This window comes from Agelaius tricolor, unplaced genomic scaffold (genome assembly GCF_023055355.1).
Source record: "Agelaius tricolor isolate 1412-34295 unplaced genomic scaffold, bAgeTri1.0.p SCAF_3, whole genome shotgun sequence".
Classification (NCBI taxonomy): domain Eukaryota; kingdom Metazoa; phylum Chordata; class Aves; order Passeriformes; family Icteridae; genus Agelaius; species Agelaius tricolor.
This window is the reverse complement of record NW_027269263.1, coordinates 18,864,814-18,872,041: the sequence shown is the minus strand read 5'-3', so window position 1 is coordinate 18,872,041 and position 7,228 is coordinate 18,864,814. Positions and strand designations below refer to the sequence as shown.

The window sequence follows — 7,228 nt, the reverse complement described above, 5'->3', positions numbered from 1 at the left end:
GAGGAACCTGCAGTTGTTGAGCCTAGAAAAAAGGAGGCTCAGGGGAGACCTTATCAATCTCTACAACTGCCTGAAAGGAGGCTGTAGCCGGGGGGGGGGGTCAGTCTCCTCTCCCAGGCAGCCACTGACAGGGTGAGATCATGGCCTCAAGCTGAGCCAGGCTGGACATTAGAAGGAATTTTTTCACAGAAAGTGATTAGACATGGGAATGGGCTGCCCAGAGAGGTGGGGGAGTCACCATTCCTGGAGGTGTTCAAAGAGAGACTGAATGCGGCACTCTGTGCAATGATGTGGTTAACGTGGTGGTGTTCGGTCATAGGTTGGACTCGATGATCTCAGAGACCTTTTTCAACCTAAATGACTCTGTGAAACAAAATTTTGACTGTTGCAGGTATTTTGCACTACAACGAGGCTGAGTGGGAACCTCTTGGCCGGACACCCCCAACCCCATCTCGGAGGACTTCTGGCACGGCCCCGGGCGGCGGGCCCGCAGCCCATGGCCCCGCGGAGCCCCACTGCTACTCCTAGTCCCGGCCCCACTGCTGCTCCCGGCCGGGCCCGCAGCCCATGGCCCCGCGGAGCCCCTCTCCTGCTCCCGGCCGGGCCGCACCCGCTGCCCTCGGCAGCACCAAAGGCCGGCGCGGGGCATTGTGGGGCTGCCGCGGCGTGGGGCGTTGTGGGGGCAGCTCGGCCGGGCTCGACCCGAGCGGATCGGAGCGGGGGAGCCCTACCCGACCCCGCAGCCAGCAGGGTGGAGCCCTTGGCGCCCCCGAAGCTCCTCAGCCGCTGCCGCCGCTCCCCACCCGAGCGGCAGCGGTGCCGGGCTGAGCTGAGCGGGGCGGGGCCGGGCGGGGCGCACGGGCGTTGCTAACGGCTCAACGGCTTCCTCAGCCTCCGCACATCTTGGCCATTCTGATTGGTCAGGGTGCCCGTCAGTCTTCAGGAGCGGCGGCACCATTGGCGACCGGGGGGCGGGGCGGCCCCGCCCGGGCGGGCGGGCGGCTCAGCAGAGCCGGTGAGCGAGCGGCGGTCACGGTGCCGCGGGAGGAGTCGCAGCCGGAGGACGCCGCACTCTTGCCGTGAGGAGCGCAGCCGCCGCCGCGGCGTTTCCTTTCCTCCACCGTAGCCGGGCTCAGGTGAAGCCGGTCGGGCGGGGCGGTGGGCGCGGGTGGCTCCAGTTTTCCCCCCTGGCGCCGCGCTTTCCTCCCTCCCTCGCCGGGTTTGGCGCCTCTTTGTCCGGCCGGGCGAGAAGGCTCCCGCTGTCCCGCCGCTCCGTGTCCGCTCGGTCCCCGTAGGGACCTGCCGTGCTGCTGTGCTCCCCGTGACTCCCCCGTGCCCCGGGGCCGTGCGTGCCCGCGTAGTTGCCGCTCTGCTCCCTGCACGCCCCGCGAACCGGCCTCCCGCAGGTGGGGTGGGTGACTGGCGCCCTGTGCCGCCGGAGCCAGCTCCTTCCCCTCCCTCCTTCCCTCCGCTGCCCGGCCCGCGGGGGCAGCGGGCAGGGGCCGCCGGGGGCTGCAGCTGTCAGGGCTGCAGCCTGAGTCACGGGCTGACAGCCCTCCTGCAGACACCGCCATGGGCTTGGCTTCCGCCCGCCCGCCCGGCTCCACTTCCTCGTTCGGTTTGGGCCAGGAGAAAGGGAGGGAGGAGGGAGTGACAGGGCAAGATGAAGCTTGCACCGAGAGCTCTTGCAGATAGCTTGTGCTTTCAGGCATCACCTCCAACCGAGTAGTAAAAGTTCTCCGGCTTTGAGTGGTATCTTTACCGACTTGTCCTCGGTAGGTGTGGAAAGTAACAAGTTTCATAGCCCCCGAGCGCGGTGCCTTCCCAGGAAGTTTAATGAGAATTGCTCCTAATTTGCCTAAACACAGGGTGAAATGAGTTTTAAAAGAATAACATGCTTCTGGTACTAAAAGGGGATTTTTCAGAAGTAAACTGCATTGGTCAGCAAACTCTGCACACAGTGACTCTTTAATTCCACTTTGTTTTCCTCTTTACAATTCCTTTCCTTCTTTTTTTTTTCTTCTCGAAGCACTGTTTGTGCTCTTGATCTTTCTTCTGTAGGATTTTCTGCCATATCCTGTCACGATGTCCTGAGCCACACTCCATCAGAGTGGACTAAGAACCTAAGCTTTTTTATAACTGGGCAGGTCTTCCAAAACAGAGTAATCTCTCAAACAATGCATTAAAAAAGTACGCTTCAAACTTGTAAAGATACTGTAGTAGTCTGCAGGCCAAGGTCCATCTATAATTTGCCCGCTGTAAGGAAATACAAGGTAACTTATATGGAGACTGTTGAACCGTGGATTGAAAGATTAAATTACACATTCTTGACTCTTGTATACATCTCCTGTTCATAAGGCTAGGTATGGTAAAGTTTTAACTCCAAAGTAACAACCCTCTAATCAGTTAGTGCCTGTGTAAAATGCCTTTGAAATTAGTCACTAGGTCACGATGTGACTAAGTTCACTTATTGATGGCATTCCAGCAAAAATGGCAGCAAAAATCATGGTGCAGATAGGTATTGACTCATAGATGCACTGTCTGCATCTGTAGTGCTCTCACAAGGCTTCAGTGAGATAAACTGATATTTTTATTAACTAGAAAGTTGTAATGAGGGGAAAGCAATTGATAAATGTAAGTGGCACAGAAGGGTTTTGAAGTTGTTAATCACAATTTTTCAAACTGTATAAACACAAGACTTCATGCTTATCTGACCTTGTGATAATAACTACAAGGAAATCATTCAACAGTTCTGTGATGCTCCATATCAGGTGGAACTGCTGAAATGATGTGTTATTGCACTTATTCATTCTGTGTGCACTGTATTTATGGAGGTGGACAGGCAAAGTTTTCTATAATACTAAAATAGAAGCAAAATTGGTAGTAGTGGGTAAAAATGGGGATCTGAACTTCTTTACTGACCTGAAACGTCCAAGTGAGTGTGACTGGCACCAAGCTGGTGAGTGATGTGGTTCTTTTTGGAATCTGGTGTTATCTCTTGGATACTTGACTTGCGTAGCCAAGGTCTGACTTTGGAAGACCTCTGGAGAAGCGTTTGCACCACTGAGTAGCCTGTGTCTGTTTCTGTATAAACAGGAAGACTTAATCATCAGGTTTTGTCTGCCTCAAAAGAATGAGTGGAGAAACTGAAGTCCTTTTATTGGCCTTTGCATAGATTGTTAAGCTTTTTCTACCACGGTCCTGGGTTGGTTTTTTGGTTGTTTCTTTGTTTCTTTTTTTCTTTCAAGTTAATCTGGTAAGAAAAAAAGTTGCCAGATGATAATTTCATCTCAAGAGATAAAGAATAAGATTTTTTTCATTATTTCCTCTGCATAGATTTTGATGTGTTTCAGAATGTTTTAAGAAGACAAATAGCTTGTGAGAGCTGCACCATAATATTTTAAATGAATCTAATGAAAAAGTAATAATAATAATGAAAATAAAAACAACCTTGTCCAGTAAAATCATAGGAAAGAGAACAGAAAAATCTTTCACTTAGGAAGCTAAAATAATCTTTGTTGTCCAGCATATTATTTAGGTAATATGAAAAATGTTGGAGAGTGTTCAAGCTATGTAGCCAGTGGTAGCTCTAATACTCACTCATCTTCAAGTTGAAAACTGCCTTGCAGTTAGATGCCACAGGTGCATCTTGAGTCTCTTTGCAAGATTACTTAGCACTGCAAATGTATCTACTACAAATGCAAGACTTGCATTTACCACTTCAACAAACTATCTTGAAAACACGAACCATTATTATCTTGGAAGTCTTTAAAAACAGTGTACTGACTGTTTTCATGTAATAATTCACAGGCTGGTTGTGTGTCAGGCTATTCACATGCAGGTATGAGGGAGTGCATGTATATCAGCTACTGCTGCCTTTGTAAAAATACACTTCAGTTGTGTCTGTCTATATCCAAATTTCAGATTTGGTTCTGTTAACGTCCAGAACAAAAGAGACAGGACACGTGTCAGAGGTATTGTGATTTCTGAGCTGATTCTTCCCAGTTGTCCATTTCCACCCCATCCCTAGGCCTGTGTCTTGCCCAGATTGATGTCGCTTATGGATTAGTGTGACCGTAATAGGGTAAGATTATAAGTGGGCCCGTGGGAGCTACAGGAACTCATCTAGTTAATGCAAGGTTTACTGAAAGGGGAAGTCAAAGCTAAGGTTGTGTTATCCCCCACAGTACATCTACTTTTTGGTGTGGTAGCTTTGGGTTATTGGGTAACATGCTGAAACTAACTGATGACTGGAGTGCATTTTAGAGCCTCGCAATTAGTGTGCATGTCTACTAAAAGGTGTCCAAAACCTAATCCTCAATGTATGATTTAATGTATTTTTGTTTGTTTGACTTAATAATGCTGCCAGTGCCCTCTAACATAAATTTTTTCTTTGATTTCTTGTGTAAATATCTCGTTACTCTTTGCTTTCTTAGTTTATAATTGAGGCAGAGCTGTTTGCATGTTAAGTAGAGAAATTGTGTGCCTGACATTAAATCTTCTGTGGGTTGGAACAAAACTATAATAGCAGAGGATTGCCTACAGCAGCATTGTTTTTGCTGGCAGTTGTTCTAACTTAATGGTGGCTCAGTGACCTTGTACCTTAAATTTCTTTTCAGTTTAACCACACCATGGTTCTAATTGAGTTTTCTAGTGTAGAAAAAGATGGAAACTAGCAACCTGATTTTAATAGAGTACGCTGAAACGAAAATACAAATGCAACTTCTGCCCTGGAAGCTAATGCAAATGGGTGTTGTCCAATGAAACGAAATGCACCAATTTACAAGTTCATCTTAATTATGGTTTATCTGCTTCACTTTTTTCTTCAGTGGCTGTGAGAACTTGTTTGGAGTACTTGAAGTAATAATCTCAACACTGATTCGTCTTGTAGTCCTAGGCCACTGTAGTGGTTTAAAAGCTTCTGACCTCACTCTAGCCCAGTTGTGTTCAGCATAATGGGTTAGTCCCCATTTTCAATTAATGGTCCTTTGGCCTGTTACCATTCATCACAATCTGTTGCTGTTCTGAGCATCCTGAAGAGTCTGGAGAAACTAGTCTAGAGTCTAGAGAAACTAGACTAGTGTCTGCAGTTTTCTGGTGATGGAGCTGTGATTGATTTCATTGTGTGATACTTCTGGAGCTAGTACTGCTAAGTCATGTTTTTTTTAACCATAGCAAAAGGGAAAATTGATCTGGCATACTTTGTCTGCTATAAATTTTTTCTTATAGAAGTATTACAAATGTATTGCTGCTGGTTGCAGGGAGGTATAATAAAATGTAATGCTGTATGCTCTGTCTTGACTCCGTGACTTATTTATGAAATTTATGCCTTTAGAGTTTTGTACAGTAGGGTTTGGATTCTGCTTGTCTTCATGACTAGAAATAGAAATTTCTCCTAATGCATGTATGCTGACTTTACTGAGAGCAGTAAATAAAACCACATGGGTAAGTGACTTCAGTAATCTCAGGCTAATAATTAATATGTTAAGGGAAACTTAACTTGAAAATCTGTATCATGAAGTCTTCTTAACTGATGAATACTTCCATTCATCAAGAGCTACCATTTTAATGAGTCTCGCCAGGAAATCCATTGTGATATATGCCTCTGCACAGAACTGGAGTTCTGATTTGCGCGAAAGCAAAGTGGGCCTTCAGACTTGTAAGAAAAAAGGTTTAGAGAAATTTTACAGCTCTATTTTGTCACTTGTGTGCAGTCAGTTTTTTTTTTTCCTGCTGGGCAGCTTCCTGTTTAAAATCTTAGACTTAAAGCATGCTCTTGTAATAGTTTACTTCGCTTTTTATTGTTTGTGGTGATGAGAGTACATTCACCTGTGTTTTTCTTTTAAGCTCAAGATTTGACCAGTTCATTTGAATTTAGACTCTTTTACTCAACCTTGGAGGTGCAGTAGATTTGACTTTGGTTCAAGTTGGTTATGGTCAACAACCAACCCAGCTATAGTAACAGAATTGTTTTAAATGTCCAAGAAAAAAAAAAAAGAAAGGAAACCTACAGCCAAATTTCAATTAAAAATTTAGTTGCTTCTGTTTCTTTTGAAATGTGACTGACTCAACAGTACTTATCAGTTTGTAGGTCAATTGTTAGTAAGTTCTTTTTGACAGGGACTGTTACATGTAGGTCTGCTTGCCACTTATTGCGAGAGATTCCAATCTTTCTGTGCCAGAATTTATAAAATCAGTTTTTTGAAATGTGTGAACAAAGTAATTTTAATTGATGTGCTATCAATTTAAGAAAAAGAAACCTTATCTTAGGATTTAGACATACTTGAACAGGTATAGGGTGTTTAGATGAAAGAACCTCTCAAGAAATACTGAATGTAAATCTGAAATCAAACCACTGAACTGGATTAGTAAGTTCCTGGCTAAGCACTTGAAACTAGTTGGTTTATATGGTAAATTGATTTTTGCACCTTTTTTTAAATGTAGATAAAAATACTCTCAGGCTTCTGTTTTAGCTGTATCAGTCATAGTTCTAAATGTAGAAGAAGGTATTGACACTTTGCTTTGGGTTTTTTGGGTGGTTATGAGGATGGGTAGCTGTGTGTTTAACAGTTAGTGAGTGGAACAGGTCAGAAGGGGAGGATTTGAGATGAAGATAACCAGAAACAGCAATTTAATTCATAAATTCCTCATTGTGGTAGCTATCTAGAAAACAACTTTACTTTTTACTTGTAAATGCATATGAGGTAGTCTAAGAAATATTTCTTTTGTATTAGTAGAATTTTATTTTTTTAGCAGAATGCCAGTTAAAGATATTTTGTTCTTCATAGTTGTGGTTCAGATGTCGCTTTTTTCCCCGTTGTTCAGAGATAGAAATGATTTTATCCCTTTCTGACATCAAGTGGAATGTATTCAGACTTTTCAGAATTGTTTAAATAAATGGAGGTATGGATGCAGATATACAGTTGACTACCTAAAATAGTTAAATAATTGGATTCTTGGAACGGCTGTGTTTCAAGTGTATGTGTCTGCATACTGACCAAGTAAATGTTCTTTCTTAGAGGAGGATAAATACCAAATAAGATTTCTCTACAAGCACAAAAACTTTTTAAATTGTGACTTAAGATTTGTGACTTAAACCAGTTCGCTTAGCTTTTATTGCCTGGGTAATGTTGCAGTATGAATCTTTATATCAGACACTAAAGTCTGTGACGTTTCATTACACAGTAAATTATTGTGAATTGGTTTAATGGCCCTTTCCAAGTTTAAT

At 44.1% G+C, this 7,228-nt stretch overlaps 1 protein-coding gene across 3 annotated transcripts in view; it reads left to right on the top strand.

Moving 5' to 3' along the window:
- Positions 1-981: 981 nt before the first annotated feature.
- The window catches only part of MYH9 (myosin heavy chain 9), a 70,434-nt gene continuing 64,187 nt past the window's right edge, over positions 982-7,228 (top strand). For all 3 annotated transcript variants that reach the window (XM_071422773.1, XM_071422772.1, XM_071422775.1), the window contains exon 1: positions 982-1,136. The gene's annotated coding sequence lies outside the window, so the exon portion shown is untranslated. The remainder of the gene's footprint in view (positions 1,137-7,228) is intronic.